This window comes from Triturus cristatus, chromosome 2_2 (genome assembly GCF_964204655.1).
Source record: "Triturus cristatus chromosome 2_2, aTriCri1.1, whole genome shotgun sequence".
NCBI classification, from domain to species: domain Eukaryota; kingdom Metazoa; phylum Chordata; class Amphibia; order Caudata; family Salamandridae; genus Triturus; species Triturus cristatus.
Window position 1 is genome coordinate 334,967,924 of NC_140582.1, and position 26,363 is coordinate 334,994,286.

Consider the following 26,363-nt stretch of genomic DNA (forward strand, 5'->3'; position numbering starts at 1 on the left):
ACACTACACAAACACCACTGCACTACCCTAAACCCTACCACCAGCACGACCCCCTACACTACACAAACTCCAGTGCACTATCCTAAACCCTAAAATACTGCCCCCAGCATGACTCCCTACACTACACAAACACCACTGCACTACCCTAAACCCTAAAAAAGTAACCACCACCCCATGCCCAATACCCCTTATCGCTCACTCCTCTTGGTTCCTCTCTCCTCATGGTTCCTGCTTCATGTCGTCTCTGAGGGGTGGTGCGCGTCATTGTGAGGAAACGATACAGCCTCTGTTTCCTTACAACGACGTGGATCGTCTACATTTTTTTTAGAACTCATGGTCATTTACCAGACATACCTTTACAACAAAATGTGTTGTAAAGGCATGCGTGGTAAATGACCATGCATTCTAAAAAAATGCATAGTAATGACTTTGCGATGTATAATGCATGCGTGGCAATGCATGCATTGTAATGGTATCGGGAAGTAAAAAATTCGTTGTAACGGCTGTTCATCGATCGAAACTGGCCCCTGTTCTTCAGTGAGTCGTTTTTTTGATAAATTAAGAGGAAGGAATGTGTTGTGTTTTACCGAAAAGTGTATTCTTGGCTGTTATATAGTGAAAGTTTCCGTGTGGCCTGGTTTCACTTCTGGTGAGAGAGTGGAAGAGTCTGTTTGGATCTAAAGGGGTTCTGCTGTTTGACAGGGCCGGCGCGACACGTCATCAGAAAACACAGCTAATGAAAAGCGTTGTCCCCAAAGTGTGGAGCAGTGCCATGAGAGGTCAACGAGTGTGCGTCCCACCACAGTATGACCATACCGCGTCACCCATGTGCCGCCTCCAGTGTATGGAAGGCAGAAGCGGCATCCATCACAGGTCCTCTTCAAGACCGTTGTAGCACTAATTCTATATTTTGGAACTAGGGCATTTTAACCTTGTTGTTCCTGCCAGATACAAAGAGAAGATCCTGTTTTATTCAGTGCCCTCGTTACCTTTTCAGTGGGTAGTGGTGCTTGTCACTTCGCTGCCCCGCCGGTGCACACGACTGGGCTCCCCACCTCGTGTGCCATCTACAGGGCCTCTGCCCTCGGATCACTTGTTTCGGTTTCTGGAGTGGTAACATAAACAATTGCTCCCAAATGCCTAGCCTGAACACTTAGGTGAATATCCCCTGCGCCAGCATTCCGCGGAAATTCTTTCCTAGCTCTCCCACGTCATCGACGATGTCATAATAGCACGGCTCCGCTCGTGACACCATAGGACGTCAGAGGAGCCATAAGAGGACCTAGTCGGCGTGCTGACGTCAGTTCCACCCATTTTTTCCATGCCACCGAGGTAAACTGGTGGACCAACACATTTTCACATGTATACACACAAATGCATAACCAATAAAGGCATAAAGAAAGAGCAACAAAGCAAGCATTTCTCACTATTGAAACATAAGCATGATTAAGAAATATTAAAAACATTCATGCTAAACAGTAAAAGCATCTTTTTGGTAGAAACAGGTGGACAACGGGGAGGCGGGTGGGACAGTGAGGAATCAACAGGCAGATACTGTATCCACCAGAAAAAGCATTACCGAAGGTAAGTAACTTGCTCTTCTGATGGATACTTCTGCCTGTTGAATCCTCACATTTTGAATAGAATCCTCAAGCCGTACCTCACCCGGAGGAGGGTGTCCACCTGACTAGACCAAAAAGTCTTGCAAAACAAATTGAGCAAAATGGCCATCCCTCCTAACCTCCGAATCCAATGATAATCGAATAAGTTTTAGTCAAAATTAGATTGAAAAATAATACTTTAAAAATACTTTTATTAAGAAATTTAGAAAAACACTTCAAGGAAAACCTTTTATTTATAATTAATTTAAAGATATTTCATACTTTACAAATTACGCCGAAGTCGCGACCCCAGCGCGACTTTTCAAAATGGCAACCGGAATGCACGCAGCCATCGTGTAGGGTGCACGACTTCTGTATAATATAAAAAGAATTATGAATGCTCCAAAACTGCTCCAACAGTTGAGCCGCACTCCAACACCAGATGCTCAATTAAAGCCTTTATTAGGTATAGTCAGCATTCCGCCAGCCGATTAGATAGAGCAGCGATACTATCAGTTACAGCCTGACGCGTTTCAAAGGTGATCCTTCTTCATCAGAGGCATGATGGGATATCGTTACATGCACTGGAAACACAGTTCTCATGATTTTAAATTAGATTCCACGCCCACAAGAGGGCTGCTCGAATGAGGCTGTGAATGCATCTTGGGAACTGTAGTTTATCCAATTTTTCTTTCCTGAATGGAAGCACTATTTTCTGCCAATAAATCAAAGTCCACAGATAGACCTCAGTCAGCGGTGCTGTCCTCATCCTACTCTGATGCCCCACTCGCAAAGCACAATAAATATCGCGCCTCGTGGCCCCCTTTTAGATAACGGGGTGGTGCGAGCTCGGCGGCAGGGCGGCCGGCAAAAAATGAATGCTCCAAAACTGCCCCAACAGTTGAGCCGCACTCCAACACCAGATGCTCAATTAAAGCCTTTATTAGGTATAGACAGCATTCCGCCAGCCGATTAGATAGAGCAGCGATACCATCAGTTACAGCCTGACGCGTTTCAAAGGTGATCCTTCTTCATCAGAGGCATGATGGGATACCGTTACGTGCACTGGAAACACAGTTCTCATGATTTTAAATTAGATTCCACGCCCACAAGAGGGCTGCTCGAATGAGGCTGTGAATGCATCTTGGGAACTGTAGTTTATCCAATTTTTCTTTCCTGAATGGAAGCACTATTTTCTGCCAATAAATCAAAGTCCACAGATAGACCTCAGTCAGCGAGACACCCACTCATTGCTCAATACAGCTTGGCATATATATAAAACAAAATTAAACTTTACAGAAACACACAGTCACTGGATGATGTCATCAGTGATGTCATCAGTGATGTCATTTGAGATGTCATCAGTGATGTCTTCAGTGATGTCACTGACCATGTCATGAATGATGTAATATGGACGTTATCAGCAGTGAATTGTGGGGGCGCGAGTTATTTTTAGCTGAACTAACTGTAACACCGGAATTTCAATGGTTTTGTGCGAGTGAAACTATAACGTTCCTGAAACCTATGTTTTTTTCAGTTAATTTCTATGGTTTTTTAAATGCTAATTTCTAACTATAACGTGTCTGAAACCTATGGTTTTTTTCAGTGAATATATATATATATATATATATATATATATATATATGTATATATGTCACCAAACGACCACCTTTCTTTAAAGAAGTCCAGGGACACAGCGGGAATTCTTTTGAAGCCTTTATCCACAGATTTTCAGCATGGCATAATGCATTTCGACTTTTCGTCTTCTTCAGATGCTGCTGCTGAATTGTCGCCACCTGTTCCCTCCTTTGAACATCTCATTGCGGTCCCATTTGTGGGAGATCAGCTGGTCCTGTTGCCATGTAAGGAATGAAGTTTCATGAATTACCAGCATTCATTGTTCAGGTAAGTACTGCAGCCAGATAAAGTTGTAACTGCTGTGAGTGCTGAACATTGCATCACAAAGGGGGGGCCATGTAGTGGCAGGTGAAAACAAAATTATAAACGTGTTGCAGGCTTCCTCAGGTCCCCTATGTTCAGCCCCAGTAATGAGAACACACCGGGCCTGAGGCAAACTGAACTCATGCTCACCTCCCCATGTAATCACGGGCTGCCTGGTTGCAGCGGCCGCTGGTATGATCCGTTCTCGAGGCGGTCCTGGCAAAATCAATACCTTGATTACACAGTCCGACTTGCCAGGAAAGACCAGGACACTTGATGGACAGGTCACTGTATCACGCTCCAGGCAGGCGGGAAAATTATCACCAAACGCCGACGTCATCAGCAGTGCATTGCGGGGGGTAAGTTATTGTTAGCTGAACTAACTATAACGCCAGAATTTCTATGGTTTTGTACGAGTGAAATGTCCAACTAACTATAACGTTCCTGAAACCTATGGTTTTTTCAGTTAATTTCTATGGTTTTTTTAATGCTAATTTCTAACTATAAAGTGCCTGAAACCTATGGTTTTTTCATATAAAAAAAAAAATAATAAAAAAAAAAATATATATATATATATATATATATATATATATATATCCAGGTATTCCGCTTCAATGGCGCGGTCCTACGCAAGAAAACAGACGCGGACCACAGTTTGGTGCTTGATTTTTATTTCGTGCAAGAGGTCGCCATGACGCGTTTCAGCCCTTCCCATGGGCCTTGATCACATAACACGGTGCAATCCTATACATTGGTTTAAATAGTTTGGACATGCTGACGTTACCACTAGACACAAAAGCATACAAATATAATAGATATAGAAAACATATATGTTCATACGAACTACGAGTCTGTCTTTTCAATTCCACCTTTCTATGTTACAAAAACGAATGTGCAAAATATAGCAATAAAGTCTCTATTTGAAACCAACAATGTTTGTATTTAAATAAATAAATCACAATCAGTATTTTGGGTCAATCTAAAACCATGCATAATAATACACATAGAACGTCAACCGTAATTAAACCAATGTAAGAACAAATTATTGAAATTGTGCAAAATAGTGCAAAAAACGGATTTAAAAAGTATACAAAGAGTATTTCTGAGCAGCATGTATACCAATACGAAAACTCATTTTGGTACAATCAGACCCAATATGCCTGTATAAATACATCAAGTCATTGCTGTCAAAAAAGGGAACGTGGGTACGATTGAATGCTTGATCAAACTCTGCAGCCCCAGCGATGTGTACTCAATGTTCATTAAAGACTCACGTATCCTGTTAAAGTGCAAGTGCAGTTAGTGTGTGGTATATTAGCAAATGGTGGTTATCTGTTGCCACTACAGGTGGAACTTCATAAGATACCGGTATAAATACCCGGGAGCAAAATATGGGGTACATGGTGTAATATAGATAATGATCATCACATATCAGGCTGGGGATGAAATATCCCTCTATTGGCCATGAGTAAACAAAGAAACCTACACATATATACAGCCAAATAGATACACAATAAATATTAAATAAGTAGATATATTACAATCTAAAATAGATTAAATAAACTAAATATTCACATGTGTAAAATATCATGTATAAAATGTATAAAAAGGTTGCTAAAATACTCATAAATAATCATTAAATATAACAGTAAAATCCACAAATTTGAGGATAACCCATAAATAACTCTCTAAAAGATATTAAAGAATCCTGATTCAGATCCTATGATAAAAATCTGAGGAATTACTGTTAAAGACATGTAAACAGATCCTCGGTAACATTAAGACCAAATGGTTGTTTTGTATTCAATTCTAGAATATATCTGGTCTCAAGTTGACGTAGTTTTTCTTCTCTGTTTCCCCCTCTTCTACTGGAAGGAATAGAATAGATAACAAAATATCTCAAATCTCGGCTTTTGGAATCATGCTTAGACTTAAAATGCCTTGCCACTGGGTAAGTGTTATCTTGGTTATTTATCGCTCTAAGATGTTGCAATATTCTTATGTGCACTAGGAGCTTTGTGCTCCCTACATAAAGTAGATTGCATGGGAATGACAATACATAAACAGCATACTCTGTTTTGCATGTAAGTAGTCTGCTGATCTTATGGTCTTTTTGGTCAAACGGGGTGAAGTATGTTGTTTTATTCTCACCCTGCTGACATGCTTTGCATGATTTACAGTTAAAGAAGCCAGTATGAGTTTGTACCCAATTCGCAGATTCAATATCTTCAGGACTAGTTCTAACGAGTTCATCTCGCATAGAGCGTCCTCTGCTGTAGGTTATAGGGGGCCTTTTGGGTAGTCTGGGGCCTATTATAGGATCACTCAAAATCAAAGGCCAATTCCCCCCTATAATGGATTCGACCTTCTTGCGCTGCTGGCTATACTGGACAATGAATCTAAATTCATTTTTGATTTCCTCCCTGTTGGTCTCAATACCAGTGTCAGTCATATTTTCTGCTACACCTAGTAGCTCCAACCTGTTTCTACGCATGGATTTTACAATAGCATTATCAATGATGTTATCAGAGTATCCCCTTTCCTTAAATCTCTGTTTACTTTCTTGTTGGGCTATTAGTAGATCACACTCCTTACTGTGGATCCGTCTGAGCCTCAACATCTCACCATAGGGGATACTATTTACCAGGTATTTTACGTGGGAGCTATTAGCATGGAGTGTGGAATTCCCAGCAGTTAATTTGAGATGGAGTTTGGTTTCTAGTCTGTTGTTCTCAACATAAACCTCCGTGTCCAAGAAGCTCACTGAAGTAGTACTTATGTAAGCAGTGAAGTGCAGGTTTATGTTATTTACATTCATTGCCTGCACAAACTCCTGAGCTGTATCCAAACTATCATCCCAAACAATAAACAGGTCGTCGATGAACCACAACCATGACTTGACATTGGTAGTCATAGCCTTCTTGTGTTCTGTCATGAGGACCAGCTCCTCCCACCAGCCCATGTGTCAACATGCAGAGCTTGGGGAGAAGCTGGTCCCCATTGCAACACCTCTTAATTGCCTGTAAAGAAGGTTATGGAACATGAAAATATTGTTATTCAAGCAGAAATCAACCATTTCAAGTAACATCTTTTTGTGGTTCACCATATTGCCCATAGATGTTTCCAAAAAGAAATCAAGTGCTCTCAACCCATCTGCATGTTGAATACTCGAATAAAGTGAGCTGACATCAAGAGCAATTAATAAAAAGCTAGGTTCCCATGCAAGATTCTTAATTTTCCGTAAAAAGTCACTTGTGTCACTCACATAAGATGGAAGGGCTTTCACCAGACTCTGAAGGAAAAAATCCACGTATTGGGATGTGTGTTCAAGGCACCCATTCCTCGCCGAGATAATGGGTCTCCCTGGTGGATTTTACGGGTCTTTGTGTATCTTGGGTAAAAAATAAATGGTTGGTACCACAGGGAAATTATTCTTTAGAAATTTAAATTCCTGTCCAGTAAGCAGACTGTCTGATTTCCAAGTTGACAGTTTTTTATGGAAGATTGTGTACATCGCTTTTAAATCAGTTCCATTGCATCTCGTGTAGCACGCTCTGTCATTTAGCTGGTTGTAGGCTTCTTTGGTGTACTTGTCTTTAGTCATTAAAACAATATATATATTGAAAAAGCCAGAACGGGGAAACGCGTCTGTCAGCGCTGAGGGGGGATCTTAAATGAAATAAACACATTATTTTTCACGGATTCGGTGTGTGTGCTCCTGCTTGTGTCGGCTGACACAAATTCTGTCTTCGATCGTGAAACGCTGTGTAACGCGGCTCACCACTGCATACAGGAGGCACCCAGGGTGTGTGGCTGCGATGACGGTGAAACCCTGTGTCTACACACACACACTGTCGCGATCACACGAACACCACAAACAGCGGCAGTGAACTACATAACCCAGAAAACCCTGGGACAGGCCGGAAGGACTCGCGTCATCCAAGTACGCGTTCACCGATCCATAAAGGACCTCCTCCACTAGGAGGAGGCGCTTGACAATCTTGCCCCAGTTTCCGGTTTGGAGCTCGCACACAGCAAAGACCCAGAGTGCCGTGTGAGGTACTCCCCCTCCCCTTAGTACCCGGATCACGGACAACGGAAACGTTCCTAAACGACTCCACTGAGAAAAGACGCTACGTGGGACGACAGAGTCCAAGCAGCAGACGCCGCGACGGACACCGACAGATCCCCGAAGCACAACGGACATCAGGTAAACCCGCACTGGAGTACACGAAACTCCTCCTTGATCTTGAGTCATTCCCGCTGTGAAGGAACAGCGAGGAGACATCAGGCTACACGCTTGTTAGGCTTTCCACGCTCGCGCTGTGCAGGAACAGCGGTTGGGCGCCCGGTGGGGAGAAACATTACTCCTCGCATTATTGTTTGCTCCGCGGTGAAGGAACCGGGGAACAGTGCATTGTGGTTGTGGGCACTCGCTGGTATACTGGGTGTTAGAAGGGGGACAAGACGCCGGATTGTAGGGGGCTGGAGAGTCCTCCCTTGTCCTCCGTTCCTGAGCCCATACCAGCGCTCCTTGCAGCCTCCGGACACTCATTCTTTTGGGACATTGGCATCCTTTTTGGGGAGACTGTTGAGGCGGGACACCTGCGAGGGAGTAGGGTTCTAAACACCAGGCGAAACCCTTTCCGTGAAGACTGGAAGACATCCTTCATAAGAACCGTGAGTTAGCGAGAGTGGGGGAAAGGGTGTGGGAGACTCCTTCACCTAGAGTGCTTCCTGACTCATTGTTTGCTTTCTCATCCATAGTATCCGTGCCAGACCCCGCCTAGAATTCGTCCCTGCATTCCCTGCCTCAGATCCGAAGACCGGCCTTGGACCCAGGCCATTGTCCCTTCTCCTCCCTTTTCTCCCCGCTGCTTTCCCGCACCACTCTGGTTTTATCCCTGGGTGGGTGTCAGTGGAGGGGAGAAGAAGGGGGATATACATCTCCTACATCGTTCCTGCTGGCTGGCTCAGGTTAGTGGGTTAGGTAATACTGCTGACACGCTGACGCTCTCGCGACAGATTGTCAAGCCCAAGATTGCATCCCAGCCCGAACGATGGATACCAACGTAGTTCTTGCGTCTCTTCTAGACAGCCTCACGGCGATACAGGCAGAGGTCCATGCATCCCGCGTGGAAAACCGAGACCTGAAACTCGAAGTAGGTACACTACGGAGGGAAGTAGCGGGTATATCCCGCCAAGGCAAAACCGATAGTAGAGGAGCGGGTGGTTACATCAAGGACTGGACCCTCCCTCCTCCTGGTATAGGGCCCAAACCAGACCCAACCAAAGGGGTTGGTTCTTTTTCCTCTCAGGGCCCTACTTCCGCTACAGAGAATGTTCCTACAGTTCATGTGTTACAAAACACCGGCATACCGCTGGCGCCTCCTGAAAGATTCTACGGAGATCCAAAAAAGTTTGAGACATTCCTAAATCAATGTCGGTTGCATTTCCTTTGTAAACCCGCGGTGTTCCAGGATGAGGCCGCAAAAACGGCGTTTACAATGTCCTACATGGGAGGCAACGCAGCCAGTTGGACCATCCCATTGATGGAAAGAAACGACCCCGTGTTACATCACTTCTCCGACTTCTGCATCGAAATGCGGAAGCTGTTTGATCGAAAATCCCATATGCTTACATTGGACCGAGAGTTGATGACCCTGAAACAAGGATCTCAAGATCTACTTACGTATATCACCACCTTCAATCGTTTGGTGGTGGAGACAGATTGGCCTCAGGAGAAGCGCACCTCCCTGTTTTATCAAGGGTTGAGAGGAGAGTTGAAAGACGTTCTCTCCCAGGTAGTACAACTCCCTCCCACCTGTGAGGAATTCATCACGCTCACGGTACAATTGGAACATCGTCTCCAAGAACGCAAGGGAGACAAAAGTAGGAGCGAAAACCGCGGTCCGTATGTACGACCAAGGATGGCCCCAGACGACTCCCAAAAACCCGCAGATACTTCTGAACCCATGCAGATAGGAGGAATCAAGGGACCATTAACGAACGACGAACGGGAAAGAAGACGGAAGATGAGACTGTGCCTCTATTGCGGGAAGAGTGGGCACTTTATTCGAGAATGCCGAGCAAGAACGAGACTCCCTGAAAGAACCAGCAGCCCCAGAATGCAAGTCTCTTCTGTGCACCAAGAAGAGACATCGGAAAACTAGCACACCCGAGTCAGGAGGAGATCCCTGGACCGGGTGGGAAACAAGCAGCGATCTCCCCCGCCGTTGCGAACACCATCCAACCGGCGGTGGCACATCTCAACGTAGGAATTACCCTTTGGATATACCCCGATACCCCTTTGGACATATCTGCGATGTTGGATTTGGGGGCAACGGGGAATTATATGGATCTAAAATACGCGCACAGTATTGGGGTCCCACAAGAAACGAAGAAACACCCTGAAGAAGTCAAAGCCGTGGACGGCACTGCTCTGTCGTCTGGGCCGGTCTTATATCAGACGACCCTGCTCCTCATGAAATTTGGGAATGACCACTACGAATATATTTGTTTCGATCTCATCGACGCACCACACTTCCGTCTCATATTGGGTATGCCCTGGTTAACCTTGCACGATCCTGTTATTCATTGGGCCGCACGTACCGTCTCCTTGACGTCCGCCTACTGTCTTGAACATTGTACTCACCAAGCCATGTGCCAAATGGGGGAAGAGAAGACACAAGCATGCCTCCTGGCTTCCGAGTGCGTGGAGACTGGATTTTGCTGTACCATCACCTTACCCGACGTTTATCATGACTATCGTCCGGTGTTTGACAAACAGAGAGCCACGCGCCTTCCGCCGCATCGCTCTTACGACTGTAGGATCGACCTGGTTCCTGGTGCGGCAATACCCTGCAGCAGAGTATACGCTCTCACGGAACCAGAAACAAAATACTTACAACAATACCTTACGGATAACCTGGCCTCTGGATTTATAAGGCATTCCTCTTCACCTGCGTCATCCCCGCTTTTTTTCATTCCTAAGAAGGATTGCGATGAGCTACGTCCGTGCATCGACTTCAGAGCCATCAACCGTGTCACCATCAAAAATCGATATCCCCTGCCCTTAATACCAGTGCTACTAGACAAACTGAAAGGAGCAAGATGGTTCACCAAACTCGATTTACGAGGGGCTTATCACCTGATCCGCGTAAAACAGGGGGATGAGTGGAAGACCGCCTTTAGAACCAAGTTCGGTTTATATGAGTACATGGTCATGCCTTTTGGGCTATGTAATGCCCCGGCTGCCTTTCAATATTTTATGGACGAGGTGCTTCGAGGATTCCTGGACACTTTTTGTGTGGTATATCTAGACGATATATTGATATATTCCACCTCTCTAAAAGATCATGTGCAACATGTGACAGCAGTACTGGACCGGTTACAACAACATTCCTGATTCGCAAAATTGGAGAAATGCTTGTTTCATGCGGAGGAGGTAGCCTTTCTAGGTTATATCATCAACTCCCGGGGGTTCCAGATGGACCATGGCAAGGTACAGGCGATCACAGACTGGAAGACCCCACACAACGTCAAGGCAGTGCAGAGATTCTTAGGTTTCGCAAATTATTATCGGCGATTCATTAAAGACTTCTCAAGAATCCTCACACCGATCTCGAAGTTACTGAGAAAAAATACTCCGTTCCAATGGGGAACAGAAGCGGAACAGGCCTTCCAAGCCCTGAAGGACAGGTTCACACAAGCTCCCATCTTAAGGCACCCTGATATACAACTCCCGTTTATTCTGGAGACAGACGCCTCACAGTACGCCATTGGAGGAGTACTCTCCCAGCGACATCCGGAAATGGGACAACTCCATCCCGTTGCCTATTATTCAAAAAAGCTGTCCCCTTGTGAGATCAATTATTCAGTCACTGACAAGGAGTTGTTAGCGATAAAGCGAGCTTGTGAGGAATGGAGACATTACCTTTTGGGAGCCCGACACACAGTCGAAATCTTCACAGACCATCGTAATCTTCTATTTCTTAAAACAGCTAAGGCTTTGACCCCCAGACAACTGCGATGGACTCTGTTTTTTGCGGACTTTGATTTTGTTATCAAATATCGCCCGGGACCGCAACATGGGAAGGCAGATGCACTGTCCCGGATTGAAGAACCTGAAGGACCTATGGAAACGGAGGAAAAGGAACCACCATGTATCCTCCCGGATAGGACCGTTCTTGACAAGACAATCGCACAGGTCTCTTCCCATGAGTTCTTGGACAACTTGAGAATAGCTGTGGCAGGAGTGGACGCACACAAATGGATATCTGAAGACCCTGATAGACGACAGGAAATGGATAGTCTTCTGTATCACTCTCACGCTTTGTTTATTCCGGACCCAGAGTTACAAACAAGGGTGCTGAAGTGGACGCATGATACACCTTTAGGAGGCCATTTGGGTAGTTATAAAACCATCACATGCATCGAGAGATCATACTGGTGGCCTACTTTGAGAAAGGACACTCAAGAGTACGTAAAAACGTGTTCCGTGTGCGCTCAAAGCAAGGCAATACATAAAAAACCTACAGGGTTTCTACGGCCCATTCCTATTCCACCGCGACCATGGCACACCATCTCGATGGATTTCATCGTGGAAATGCCCCCCTGCGAGGGATATACAGTCATACTGGTGCTTGTAGATCATCTGACAAAGATGGGACATTTCGTCCCCGTGAAGAAACTCCCTTCTTCGGCAGAGTTAGCGCTCGTCTTTCTGCAACACGTTGTCAGGGCACATGGGATACCCAGTGTTATTATCACGGACAGGGGATCCCAGTTCACATCCCGTTTCTGGAAAGCGCTCTGTGAATCACTCACTATTGATGCACGAACATCTACGAGCTTCCATCCACAAACCGATGGAAAGACTGAACGCTTGAATCAGACCCTTGAGCAATACTTACGGTGTTTCACATTACAGAATCCCATACAGTGGTTCCCATTACTCTGGCTGGCAGAATTTGCGTACAATAACGCTGAGCATTCCACGTTGGGATGTTCCCCGTTCTTTTGCCTTTATGGACATCATCCCAACATGCTCCCTTTTGAATGGCCAGTGCAAACCAAACTTCCCAGCATCCAAGAACATCATGCTCACCTCCGAGCTGTCTTGATAGAGGTGAAACACAACTTAGCTTCGGCCCAGGCAGCACACAAAAAATGGGCCGACCAAAGGCGGATTGTGGAACCTCAGTATAAGGTGGGAGATAAAGTATGGTTATCTACCCGCAATCCCCAGCTGAAAGGGGTGAATAAGTTGAAGCCCCGATACATAGGACCCTATAGCATAGAGAAGGTCGTGAATCCTGTGGCCATGAGATTGTCCTTACCCCTCACTTGGCACATACATCCTGTATTCCACGTGTCGTTGTTGCAACCCTGCCATGTCCACATGAGACTCCCAGACAGACCGAGGCCCATGGACATAGAAGGTCAGGAGGAGTATGAAGTGCACGAACTGCTGGACTCCAGGTTAGTGAGAGGGCGGGTCCAGTATTTGGTGGATTGGAAAGGGTATGGGGTGGAGGACAGAACCTGGGAACCGGCGCACAATCTCCATTGCCCCGACTTGGTGGACGCCTTCCACAGAGCGCACCCTGGTAAGCCGGGCCGACCCCCGGGACGGCGGTCCTTGAGAGGGGGTTCTGTCGCGATCACACGAACACCACAAACAGCGGCAGTGAACTACATAACCCAGAAAACCCTGGGACAGGCCGGAAGGACTCGCGTCATCCAAGTACGCGTTCACCGATCCATAAAGGACCTCCTCCACTAGGAGGAGGCGCTTGACAATCTTGCCCCAGTTTCCGGTTTGGAGCTCGCACAGAGCAAAGACCCAGAGTGCCGTGTGAGGTACTCCCCCTCCCCGTAGTACCCAGATCACGGACAACGGAAACGTTCCTAAACGACTCCACTGAGAAAAGACGCTACGTGGGACGACAGAGTCCAAGCAGCAGACGCCGCGACGGACACCGACAGATCCCCGAAGCACAATGGACATCAGGTAAACCCGCACTGGAGTACACGAAACTCCTCCTTGATCTTGAGTCATTCCCGCTGTGAAGGAACAGCGAGGAGACATCAGGCTACACGCTTGTTAGGCTTTCCACGCTCGCGCTGTGCAGGAACAGCGGTTGGGCGCCCGGTGGGGAGAAACATTACTCCTCGCATTATTGTTTGCTCCGCGGTGAAGGAACCGGGGAACAGTGCATTGTGGTTGTGGGCACTCGCTGGTATACTGGGTGTTAGAAGGGGGACAAGACGCCGGATTGTAGGGGGCTGGAGAGTCCTCCCTTGTCCTCCGTTCCTGAGCCCATACCAGCGCTCCTTGCAGCCTCCGGACACTCATTCTTTTGGGACATTGGCATCCTTTTTGGGGAGACTGTTGAGGCGGGACACCTGCGAGGGAGTAGGGTTCTAAACACCAGGCGAAACCCTTTCCGTGAAGACTGGAAGACATCCTTCATAAGAACCGTGAGTTAGTTAGAGTGGGGGAAAGGGTGTGGGAGACTCCTTCACCTAGAGTGCTTCCTGACTCATTGTTTGCATTCTCATCCATAGTATCCGTGCCAGACCCCGCCTAGAATTCGTCCCTGCATTCCCTGCCTCAGATCCGAAGACCGGCCTTGGACCCAGGCCATTGTCCCTTCTCCTCCCTTTTCTCCCCGCTGCTTTCCCGCGCACCACTCTGGTTTTATCCCTGGGTGGGTGTCAAGTGGAGGGGAGAAGAAGGGGGATATACATCTCCTACATCGTTCCTGCTGGCTGGCTCAGGTTAGTGGGTTAGGTAATACTGCTGACACGCTGATGCTCTCGCGACACACACACACACACACACATACACGTGTTACCATCCTTGTGGGGACTATGTGTGAACACCTGCCTTGTGGGGACTAACACTTCCCAATGTTTTAAAAATACACCAATAACAGAAAAATGTTGAGAAAAAATTCATAGTACTGGATCCTGCTTCAATTCTGCAAATATGTTGTTATTTAATCACGCGCACAGAACCATCTTTGTGGGGACTTGAACACGTGTTACCATCCTTGCGGGGACTTACTTAATAATTATCATTTGTGATTGAATACGTTCGTAATCAAATGGCTAAATGTTATTTTTCAGTGCTGTACCTAAATTAGATGATAATTTACTCACATATGAGTCGCTCATTGTGTTCTAGGAGCACACAGAGTATGGATTTTGATGATAACACATTTTTCATCAGAAAACAATAGCATATCAAGTGCATGGAAAGGTATTCACAGATACCTAGCCTATTACTGAGTGCTCACAAACTTTAAGGACTATGAAAACAACACAGTTAAATTAATTTAGAGGCCGAAGATCCTGCAATGTGGTCAGGTGGCATAACCAAGTTGCCATCTGACCACCTAGATCTTTTTGATCAACTTCACCAATTAGCATCATGTTCGTATGTCTGTGCGTTAATAGTTCCCAAAGATATGACACAAGAATATAGTAATGTTGGGGAGCTGACAGAGATAGTGTGTGATGATAATCATATTCACTGCATGATTATATTGATGCCAGCTCGTCACAAATCTAGTGTTTAATTACTGTTACTTTCAAGTCCCCATAAACGTAGTGCGTAATGATGGTTATGTTGAAGTCATATGACATAGTGTGTCACTAAGGGGATTCCCAAATTGCCACACAGATAGTGTGTGATTATAGTCTTGTTCAAATCCTCCAAAATATTGTGTCTGATTATAGTCATGCCCAGGTCTCCACAGATATTGTGTTTGGTTTTGGTGTATGATGATAGTCATACTGCAGTTCATGCAGAAATAGTGCTATTAGAGTAATGCCCTGGTCCCACAGAGATAGTTTGTGAATATAGTTAAGTTCAAAGATAGTATTTGATTGATTAGATGATTATATTGATGCCTAGGTCCCCACAGATATTGTGTGTGATTATAGGGATGCCCGGGTCCCCACAGAGATAGTGTGTGAGTATAGGGAGGCCCAGGTCCCCACAGAGATAGTGTGTGATTATAGGGTGCCCAGGTCCCCACAGAGATAGTGTGTGAGTATAGGGAGGCCCAGGTCCCCACAGAGATAGTGTGTGATTATAGGGGTGCCCAGGTCCCCACAGAGATAGTGTGTGAGTATATGGAGGCCCAGGTCCTCACAGAGGTAGTGTGTGAGTATAAGGATGCCCAGGTCCCCAAAGAGATAGTGAGTGATTATAGGGATGCCCTGGTCCCCACAGGGATAGTGTGTGAGTATAGGGAGGCCCAGGTCCCCACAGAGATAGTGTGTGAGTATAAGGATGCACAGGTCCCCATAGAGATAGTGTGTGATTATAGGGATGCCCAGGTCCCCAGAGAGATAGTGTGTGAGTATAAGGATGCCCACATCCCCACAGAGATAGTGTGTGAGTATAGGGATGCTTAGGTCCCCACAGAGATAGTGTGTGATTACTTGGATGCCCAGATCCCCACACAGATAGTGTGGGATTATAATCAGATTCAAGCCCCACATAGAAAGTATTATGATAGTGTTGTTCAAATATTCATTCAGAAATAGTGGCATAACAGTATCTCCACAGATATAGCATTTAATTATAGTCACTCTCAAGGCCCCATAGACACAGTATGTGATTATATTCATGTGCAAGTCACTTCACAGATGGTGTGCGGTTATTTTTATTCACATCTCTGCAGAGATCGTGAGTGATTACAGTCATGTTCAAGTCCCCATATTGATAGTGTTATGATAGTAATGTTGAAGTTCCTGGGGAGAAGGAGTATTATAATTGTCATGCACAGGTCCCTACAGAGTAGTATGTGATTAGAGTGATGTCCAGGTGCCTGCACAGATAGTTTGTGATTAAATTCATGCTCTTCTGATGCAAAGATATTGTGTGATTTTAGTGAAGCCCAGGTCCCCAAAGCGATAGTGTGTGATAATAGGGATGTCCACATGCCCCACAGAAATAGTGATTGTAGACCTGTAGAGAAAGTGTGTGATAACTGTCGAGTTCTAGTCCCTCTAGAGACAGTCTTTTATGATAGACATGATGCTGTGCCTGCAGAGATGGTATGAGATGACAGTCATATTTAAGTCTCCACAAAGTGAATGTATATTGATGCCCAGGTCCCCACAAAGATAGTGTGAAATTATACATACCCTGGCCCCCATATCGATAGTGTGTGATTATATGAATTCCCAGGTCCCCACAGAGATAGTGTGTAATTGTAGAGATGTTCAGTTCCCCACAGAGTTGGTGTATGTTTACAGTGTTCCCACAGTCTCCGCAGAAATAGTGTGTGATGATAGTCTTGTTCACTACCACACACAGATAGTATTCGATTGATTATAGTGATGCAGAGGACACCACAGAGATAGTGTGTAATTATAGTCATGTTCAAGTCCCCACAGAGATAGTGTGTGAACACAGTGATGTTCAAGTACATACAGTGATTGTGTGATTATAGTCCTATTCAAGTCTCCACAGTGATGTGTGCGATTATAGTTATTTTGAAGACCCAGAAGAAATAGATAGTCTTAGTCTGGTGGCTTAGTAAACTAATCTATCCACTTAAGGGATTTGTGTTTGAACACACACACACACACGTTTGAATCCTAGTGTCCCATTTGGACTTTCATTCTTCCACGGTTGATAAAATGAGCACCCTTGACTTGGGTAACAAAAATCTATTGTTATTCAGCACCAAGACACCCCCAGGCATGAGTGTGTGCTTTATAAATATACATCGGATGATGTGATGTGATAATAGTGGTATTCAAGTCCCTGTGGGAGCTAGATTGGAATAATCCCACTTCAAATGCAGCAATAACTGAATTGAACTGTTTTCATCCCTGAAGGTCCAAACTTCCCTATAAATCTAAACATCTGAGTTCTCATTCTCTTTTCTAGTCACCACCTTATCTGCTAGTCTCCATATTGAAGACAAAATTACATTTCTGATTGTAACAACCTCCCAGCACTAATTCTTTCTGACCCTGTTGGTTATATTACATTGTAGAAATAGCTTTAAGGACTGGCACATCTTTGTTATTTTTGTGTCTAGAATTCGGGAACATAATGGGCATCTCCTCCCAAAGCTCTTTCTCCTCTCAGAGTGTTTCTTCTACCTGCGATTGGGGCTCCTTCGAGCTACCTTGGCTCACACTCCATAAACTATTGTATGTACATACATAAACTTTATTCAAAAAGATTAAAACATTTGCTGTGTTTGGGAGCACAAGTTCTATAAGTGGAACATACAGCTGTATTTCCAGAGCGAGCCTGATTGTCATTTTGTGCAAGACTATAAAACAACCACATTGACAGTGGCATAGTATGACTGCCTTTTAATGGGAATAGAGACAAAATCAAAATGTGCCCTTTAATAAAGATGAAAAATCAATTTTGGAGCCAAGTTTCATATTTGGGTGCAATACAGGAGTTCTTAAACACTGCCTTCTTCATGAAAAAAAGCACATTCCCAGAATTGCCCATGTTAACTACAAGAGTCTTCAACAGCATTGATGAGTCAAACAAATTGAGTTCCTAAACTGAGCTGGTATAGTTGTGTAAGAGTAGATAATTTCACCTTAGCCTACATACAGCTGTCTTTTTCATGTGATTAAACAACTCAAAATATGCCACCTTAATTATAGGAGTCTTCCACAATGTCACCATAAACATGTTTAAGGAGTCCAAATGTTATATGTCAGTGTGTGTAGGGCATACAACTAGGCTTCCTCAAAGGGGATAGTAAATCCTCTCTTCAGGAACAGAGAAAGGCAAACAGACGTTTTTGGTGGGAAATTAAACCATAACATGTGACCCTGTTAAAGATAGGAGTCCTTCACTAAACTAAAATGAAAATAGTCCAGCAAGATCTGAATCATATGATTTTGATAAAAAGAATATCCAGTGCTTAAGAGCATTCTTCACTAATTTTGATGGGCAGCTCTCTCATAAATGTACCGACTGTTTGGTGGTGGGTGTGTGGTGGGTGATGGGCTGAGAGCAGGGTGGTGTGTTTATTTTCTTGAGTGATGCATCAGACCCTACAATAATGGTTTTAGTCCACAGCGTATTGTAGGAAGCCATGCTAGCCATTGCAGAATGAAGATAATGTTTGTTATACTGTGGGCATCTGTTATGCCACTAAACCACAAAAGGGGCAATAGGGGTTTACAACAAGCCATGAAACAAGAGACACATTGGAGCACACAGAGGGGTATATACCATCTGCAACAAACCATGAGTTTGCACTTGCCATCTTCTGATACCTCAGGTGATGGAGGGATGGTACTTAAGAACCAGAAGACTGCTTTACCAACTCTTCAGAAATAGCAAGGAGGGATCCATACCCTCCTACAGAGCTGATGGAAGGGCCTTCACCATGCATCTGGAGTGTGAATCATCTAACCACTATGAGGAGCAGCCTCTGATTTCCCATCTGCTGTGAATAAAAAAACTGAGATTTAGAGCCTGCTATAAAATAAAACATGGGATTCAGAGCATTAATTGATTTGGAGCAGGTTTTCTTACCACCTGCAATGTATGAAAAGAGCACAGGGTTCCAATGGACAGGAACATCGCCATTCTTTTTTGGTGATGGTGTGCAGGGTCTTTGCCTGTTCTGCCTGTGACAGGCTTCTCTCACAAGTGCCGCTCTAACACTCTGTGATGATGCCTCAGGATTTAGCACAGGTGATGGGGACTGTAGATAGTGGTGCCTGTAGAGGACTGGCAGGGTCTTGACTCGGTCACGTCATCAGTCCACTGATGTACTCTTAGCCCGAACCAAGTTGGCATATCCGGTGAGACAAAAGTTACTTAAATTGATAACCACCCAAAAATACAATCTGCAAAATGTGTTATTCCTATATTTGGTAATTAACCTAGATTAAGCTTGCATAACATTTGTTCCCTTTAAACAGCAGAGAGGTGCGCTGGTGCATAAAGGTTTAATGGCCAAACTATATCCTGCAACACAAATCATAAAGAGTGCACTCAAAAAAACCTATGAACACCTCTGCAGTATAAAGATCTGTAACTGCAGCAAACCAATAGTTATAAAAATAAATCATGGCCTATTCCAGCTTGCTGTGTGTAGCCTTCCCATGATTTACTGAAAGTTTTGCCGTAAAGGCCAAATTTTTAATTCCTCTCTATGGTGAGGCCTGTGAGGAGAATGTTGGCAATTTGGTGGATGCTGCTTTGCTTACTGTAAAGCGCATCATACATTGTATGCCCATCTCCTTCATATCTAAAAGGTTGGTTAAACTTTTCAAAGCTGAGCCAGTGGATGTTTCACTTGCATATCTGCTGACTCTTTGTCATTACGAATGCACTGAGTCATTTCAGAGAGCATGTCTAGGAGAATGTGAAGTGCCTCTAGTGTGCTGTGTCATTGAGCTTACTAGTCTACCTTATGTGTGTGATGTAGCAGCCCCTACAAGTTGTCCCTGATCATAATGAGTGCAAATGTGCTTTTAAATTGTGTACCAAAGGTAGCTAGGAGTTTTATTTGGTCAGCTCCTGCATTCAGTTAGCAGGTTATTGGGCCTCATCCTGAGAAGTGGCAGCTGTTCCCTCCTCTGCTGTGAGGTGTTGTGACCTCCAGTTTTCCTGAGCATCTGACAACCCCACTGCCTCAACACTCTCCTCCACCTCCCCCATACCTTCATGTAGAAATGGGATTATATGCCCATGATGAATCTGAACTTGAACCTCTACAGATGTTTCAATGGGCACTGTATTGTTTGCTGTAGAGAGGCCGCTACCAGCAAAGGCAGAGCTCTGAACAGTGGCTTAGGCTGTGTGGTTTCTGTTGGTACAACACTCGTAGGTGTTGCTGAGTTGACTATGGTGGAAGTCATGGAGGTGGTGGACTGATGGCCTCTAAGGTATGAGTGATGGTAGGTACAGAGGCAGCAGTGGTGCTTGCCATAGGTGTGGTCCTGATGGTTAGCACTGATGGAGCAATTTCAATTAGCACAGTAGTGCACATCTACACATCATGTAATGTTGGCACCTATGGCTAGTGGTACTTAGGAACAAGCATTATATGAAATTCATTGAAAGGGTGTGCATATAGGGATGCCTAGGGCCTGTGCTGACGAGCAGATCTTCTAATATGTCTAAAATTCCTTTATACTGTTGTTCTGCACAACACCATGGCAATCTGTTGCATACCAATGTTGGATTGTGTGATTTTACTGTGAAACCTGTAAGATTTTGTCAATGCCCGTTATGAAACAGAAACCTGCATGCCAGTTCACTTAGAGACAAGGTATCTGTTCTCTGGCATCTTCTAACATATTTTACCACTGACAAATTACACAGACGCTGCCTCCTGGGTATCCTGAAGCACTAATCACAGGTGTTGTGGAACGTGGATTGCAGTATAAAGTAATGAGTCACAAACTGATTTTCCCTTTCCAGAGTTCTTGCTGATTGTACATATGTGCCATGTTTCAAGTATTGGCATCCCAATCTTTCATTATGGGCTATTGGTATATGGACGTTAGCATGAACCTTCTCTTCTCACAGTTTCAGATACATGTGGTTGTGGGTCCTCCACTTTGGCCATGATCTCCTGTTTATGCTCAACAACAACATCTCGCAGCATGACAATGTGGTCCACATGGTGTGTGGTGCTTTACAATTTCATTGGTCAACACCTCCAGCTGTGGATTGGAGAACTTGCATTTTCTGGCCTGAAGGGATCCACAGTGAAACTCTCTAGTTGGCTTAGATAAGACCATAAGACCATGGTTGATTCTTGTTCTGAAAGGATATGGATCCTGCTGACAGCATTGCCAGTTGGCTCCTGGTTTACAAATGGTTAACTTATTACTGTTGTCAGAACATGGCAGAGGGAGGGCTGCAGCTGGGTCAATCTGAGAAATAAAGAGGGTCACGGGTATAACTTTGTACACAACACCACTAGATAACCACTAAACTTGTGCTAACCAAACAGTAGCTCGCACCATTGACAAGCAGTGAAAAAATATCATAGGCTAGCCTCTCCCTTTCATGATCTGAGCTACTACGGAGCTACTAATCAATACCAGCATTGTCTGTGCATCCTGAAGTAGACAAAAATGCCATTGGTTTAAAGATGAAACTGTGAGTGCTATCTGAAAGCCCAGAACTCTAATGCCAGCCTGCCTTGTCATTGGATGGCAAGGAAACTCGCAGTTCATGGTGTATGAAGTTTGAACAAACAGCAAGGCTTCATCACAGAATTCAATGGCTGCTGTTTTTCCACTTAGATTTGCAAAGTGAGTGCACTCAGTCCAGTGCACTCAGCCCTCCCCGCTGAAAACGAGAGACAAAGAATAGAAACAAAGATGCTCAGTCACTAATGCTGTTGATAACCAAAAATGCGGGAAACTACCCATCCCAATGAACAATCACTGGGTAAAATGTCTATATGTATTATTTCATGTATTACGACTACGGAGCATCAAATTCTGTAACATGACACGGACAGCGGAGACACATGAGCATGCGCCAAAGCGTGCTGACTTTTAAAAGTACAACAGTTGTGAAAGTACGGGCAAGTGCTGTCCGTTATTAAATGAATAATGGACAATGGACATTAGATGGCAATTGTCTGGGAAAAACGAGACCTTAAATGTTGTTTCCCTCATTTTCCACTCTCACCATTAAATTATACGAACCTGTTATTTACAGAATTTTAAAAAGCTGCAAAAATGTGCCATGAAGCTCCTTATAAAAATACTATTACTGCAGGGTCACGCTGAAAGCAGAGGCACTGCAAAGCAGTTGTTCACAAAATAAAATAAATGAAAACCTCCACTCTTTTCAGGCAGGGAGGAATCCCTGTATTAACAACTCAAAGCTTTCTAGGCCGTGCACTTGAAGGTGTTAATGTATGCAGATTGCGTTCTTTGTGTTTCAAAGTCCCTGGCTAGGAGACAGAGGTTAAAGTCCAGATACTGAGCCTGGGAGCACCTGCATTTCCTGCTGTCCCAAATACATTCTGGAGAAATTGGAAACCTCGAAGGAGGAAACAGCAAGGCTAGTCTGTAAGAAATGCCTGGGGTAAAAGGCACACAGTATTTACTAAAGGTTAATAAAAGTTCAGTTTGTTTGTAATTGTTGTTAAAAAAAAAACAAAAAGGAACTGATTATTCAAAGCATTCTATTACTTTTCAGCCCAAATGTACCAAAAAGATGGACTGTATAACACTGCGTGAAAGTGTACAGTGCTACATTGTGCAAACAGTAAAAAAATATTTATGTCCACCGACCTCATCCAAGGATGCTAGGCATTGTCACGCACAAAGTGCAGTAGATACAGTGGCACCAGTACTGGGGGAGAAGAGCTCACTGTAGCAAAATCCTAGTCCGAGCACGGAGCACAAGCGCAGCAGGTGCAGTGGTATCAGGCACAGGCGGGGTTCAGAGCCAATAGTAGCCTGCTCCCAGTAGTAAGGACTGGGGTGCTGCTATCATTGAATTGTATTGCACTGTAGCTCTTACTTAGCGCTTCATACCCCTATGTGTGATTCTGAAGCACATTTTTGGATGAGTCGCATGATACACCATCAGGGAGTACACGGCTTGCAGAATGTTGTATTTATCGCACTATGTGGGAAGTATTTTTTGTCATTTGTGAGTCACAAGAGAGGTGCTTTTATTTTGTTCTGGGGAGTAGTGCCTATGGATGGAGCACGAGCTGTGAGAAATAGGCACACAAATTACAATATTGGTAGGAATACAACATATCTATGGTCAGCAACACAGTGCTAGCCTAATCAGAAGGACAATGGCTTTCTGTGTTCATGTACACCAAAGAAAGGGGACAATCAGAGAAGCCTAGATATCCAATTGGCAGCATGCACAGGGCAAAGAGCTTGTCAAATGAGAAAAATGAGAGGGGTATGCGAAATTTGCTTTTGTGTTATTACATTACATTTTAGAAAAATGAATGCATAACAATGCAAAATGCGAATCCATCATTTAACGCTATATTTTAGCGTGAAATGTGTCCTCATATCAATTTTGATGCAAGGACATATTTCGATGGAAAAATATCACATAAAAACACGGGTGGAGAGAGCAACAGCAGCTTTTGTTCTGGCCATATGCGTTATCTCCATATGTTTATGGTAACATTTTGCTGTCAAAAGCACATACTTTCACAACATAGAGAAATGGCATAGTTTCAGGAATTTCGAGTAACAATAAATTCCCAAAATTGCACAAATTACGATGGTGTGTTTTCAGTTTCGCCCAGACCTAAAAATTATGCCAGATGGGCAAGAATAGAAGTTATGATCTGAGCAGTATTCTTGCAACGTTTTATCAAAGGCAGGGATACTACTGTTAGAGTCGGGGATCTCTGGTTGGCGCAAGGTTGCCCTTGTGTCAAGCAGGAACCCTCTCCTCCACGTCAGGGCGCAGGATAACCCCTCGCGAATGACCCTTGCTCACCCTCTAGGTGCGTGGCGTGAGCAGCCAAGGCGATTCCTCAGGCGTTGTTGGTTAAGCACTTACGATCGTACACACAGTAAATACATCAATCCCCCCAGAAACGGACACCAGCCTTGGATATATATAAAAATACGATTCTTTATGTAAAAATAAGGTATATATATCTCAACAGACTTATCACAAGACCAATAACGTTTTCGCTAGGCCACCAGGTTATACAGCAGGCAAATGTTCTTGGTTCGTAGTTTCAAATGGATAGTTCGTAGGTTCTTTACTTGTAGTTCCAGTACTCACAGAGATCGGTTCCTGCGAACGGGGAAATAAGGCGTTGCAGGCCCCGAGCCCGATACTGGACTTCTTTCGTGATTAGGAGAGTCGGCACAGGTCGGTGCGACTCTCAGCTTGGGAAGTGTTCTTGGGTCCTCAATCAGCAGGTGTGGGCACGTAGGCAGGCGCGGCCAGCGACCCTTTAGCACGGCGGTGCAGGAGGGTCTCCACAGCGGGGGCGGCGCGGCCTGAGAAGTCCGGGGATAGCGAAGCGGGGTCGCAGGGCACGGTTAGTGCAGCTGGGTGACCCGGCGTAGATCACAGTCGTCGGACGGCTTCCGGCAGGAGGGGGGATAGCGCGTTCAGCGCACTCCAATGGCAGGCGGTGACAGGGATGCAGGCGGCCTGGCCCGGGAACAGAGAGCGGCTCCGGACGGAACGGGGCTCTCACGGGTTGGAGGCAGGCGAGCTTCTGAGTGTCACGGCCCTAGGAGGGGCGATGAGGGGCGCAGTCTCTTTTCCAGCGGGATGCACACACGGCTCGAATTGGAGGACGAGCAAGAAGCACAGAGAACCCACTGTTCCTGGGGTTCAGTTCAGGGGGCAAGCTCAGATCAAGCCCTTGGAGAATGTTCAAGCACAAAGTAGCAAAGTCTTTTCAGTAAGTCTCTTCCTCTCCTCTCTCAGCAAGGCAAGCAGCAGGCCAGCTCCTCCGGCGTCTTCTTCTCCTTCTAGTCGGGCAGAGGTTCTTTGTGGTAAACAGGATTCTGATTTCTTAGGAGCCAGGCTCCTACTTTTATACCATGATTCTTTTGTTCTTTAGCGCCAGGGGGCCTAGGCCTGGCTCAGTCCAGTTCTGGAGCACTTTGTTATGGTGACTCTGCTCTTTCCTTTCAGCAGCAGGGCAGAGACATCAGCCGCCCCACAGGGGGTGGCGCCGGCTTTGTGGTGGCAGAGCACAGGTCTATTCAAGAGTCAAGGTGTACTCCTCCCACCCATCCAGGTGTAATCTCTCTACCCACCACCTGGCAGCCAACCTGTCTCTGGGGATTCCCCAACCCTGCTCCTTACTGTTGCTGGGCAGAACACACACACATACAGCAGAGGCGGACTGAGATGGTCAGGTCAGTAAATACTAACTTTCTAAAAGTAGTATTTACAAACCCAGGATATTAAAATAAACTTGACTACAAGAAGTATTTTATCATCCTGAGTTCAGGCATACTAAACTTGACACTTCTACCATGCTCTCTGAGTCCACTGGGGTCACAGCGTTGGCGTGATCCCAGCAGCCCATTCTGGCCTATGGAGAGCAGGTAGCCTTCAATAGTGAAGAACGAAAATGGCTGTAATTCACTACTAAGACATGCCACACACATCAGGGCATGTCCTACCTTATGCCTACAATGCACCCTGCCCTTGGGCCTACCAGAGGGGTGGCTAATATGTAGGTAAGGGAAGGTTTAGGGACTGGCAAGTGGGGGCACTTGCGCAGTCAGCGCGACGGTCCCGGACCGCGCACAGGGTCTGCGGTGGCAGGCCCTAGACACACTTTACAAGGCCGCTTCCGTGGGTGGCGCAACCAGCGCTGCAAGCCCACCAGCAGCATTGGCATTCACGAGCCCTGGCACCCCTGGTGCACTTTACTGGGGACTGACAGTGAATCCAATAAACCAATCGTGGACATCAATTACAGGTACACTTTACCTAGGGAGCACTTGCACTGCGGCACGGATTAGCCGTGGCGCAGTGCCCTGAGCGGACAACACCAGCAAAACAGTCGAGGCACACCATCAAAAAGTGGAAGGGAAACTCACGCCAAGGTGCCAGGTCTAACACGTGTCCCCTCCAGCTGAAATGTGGGGAGAACTACCCTTGCCCAGGGGGTTCCTCGTCACTAAGGCGGAAATACCTGGACAGACCGTCAGCGTTGGCGTGATCTGTACCAGGACGGTGTTCCACCGTAAAGTCCATACCCTGTAGGGAGATGGACCACCTCAACAGCTTCGGGTTTTCACCCCTCATTTGCATCAACCATCTGAGGGGCCTGTGGTCCGTCTGAACCCGGAAGTGAGACCCAAACA

The 26,363-nt window shown here is 45.4% G+C and overlaps 1 long non-coding RNA gene across 1 annotated transcript in view; it reads left to right on the forward strand.

The window, feature by feature from the left end:
* The window catches only part of LOC146862224 (uncharacterized), a 199,834-nt gene that overhangs the window by 72,001 nt on the left and 101,470 nt on the right, over positions 1–26,363 (forward strand). The window contains exon 2 of the long non-coding RNA XR_014978396.1: positions 3,374–3,506. This is a non-coding gene — a long non-coding RNA (uncharacterized LOC146862224). The remainder of the gene's footprint in view (positions 1–3,373; positions 3,507–26,363) is intronic.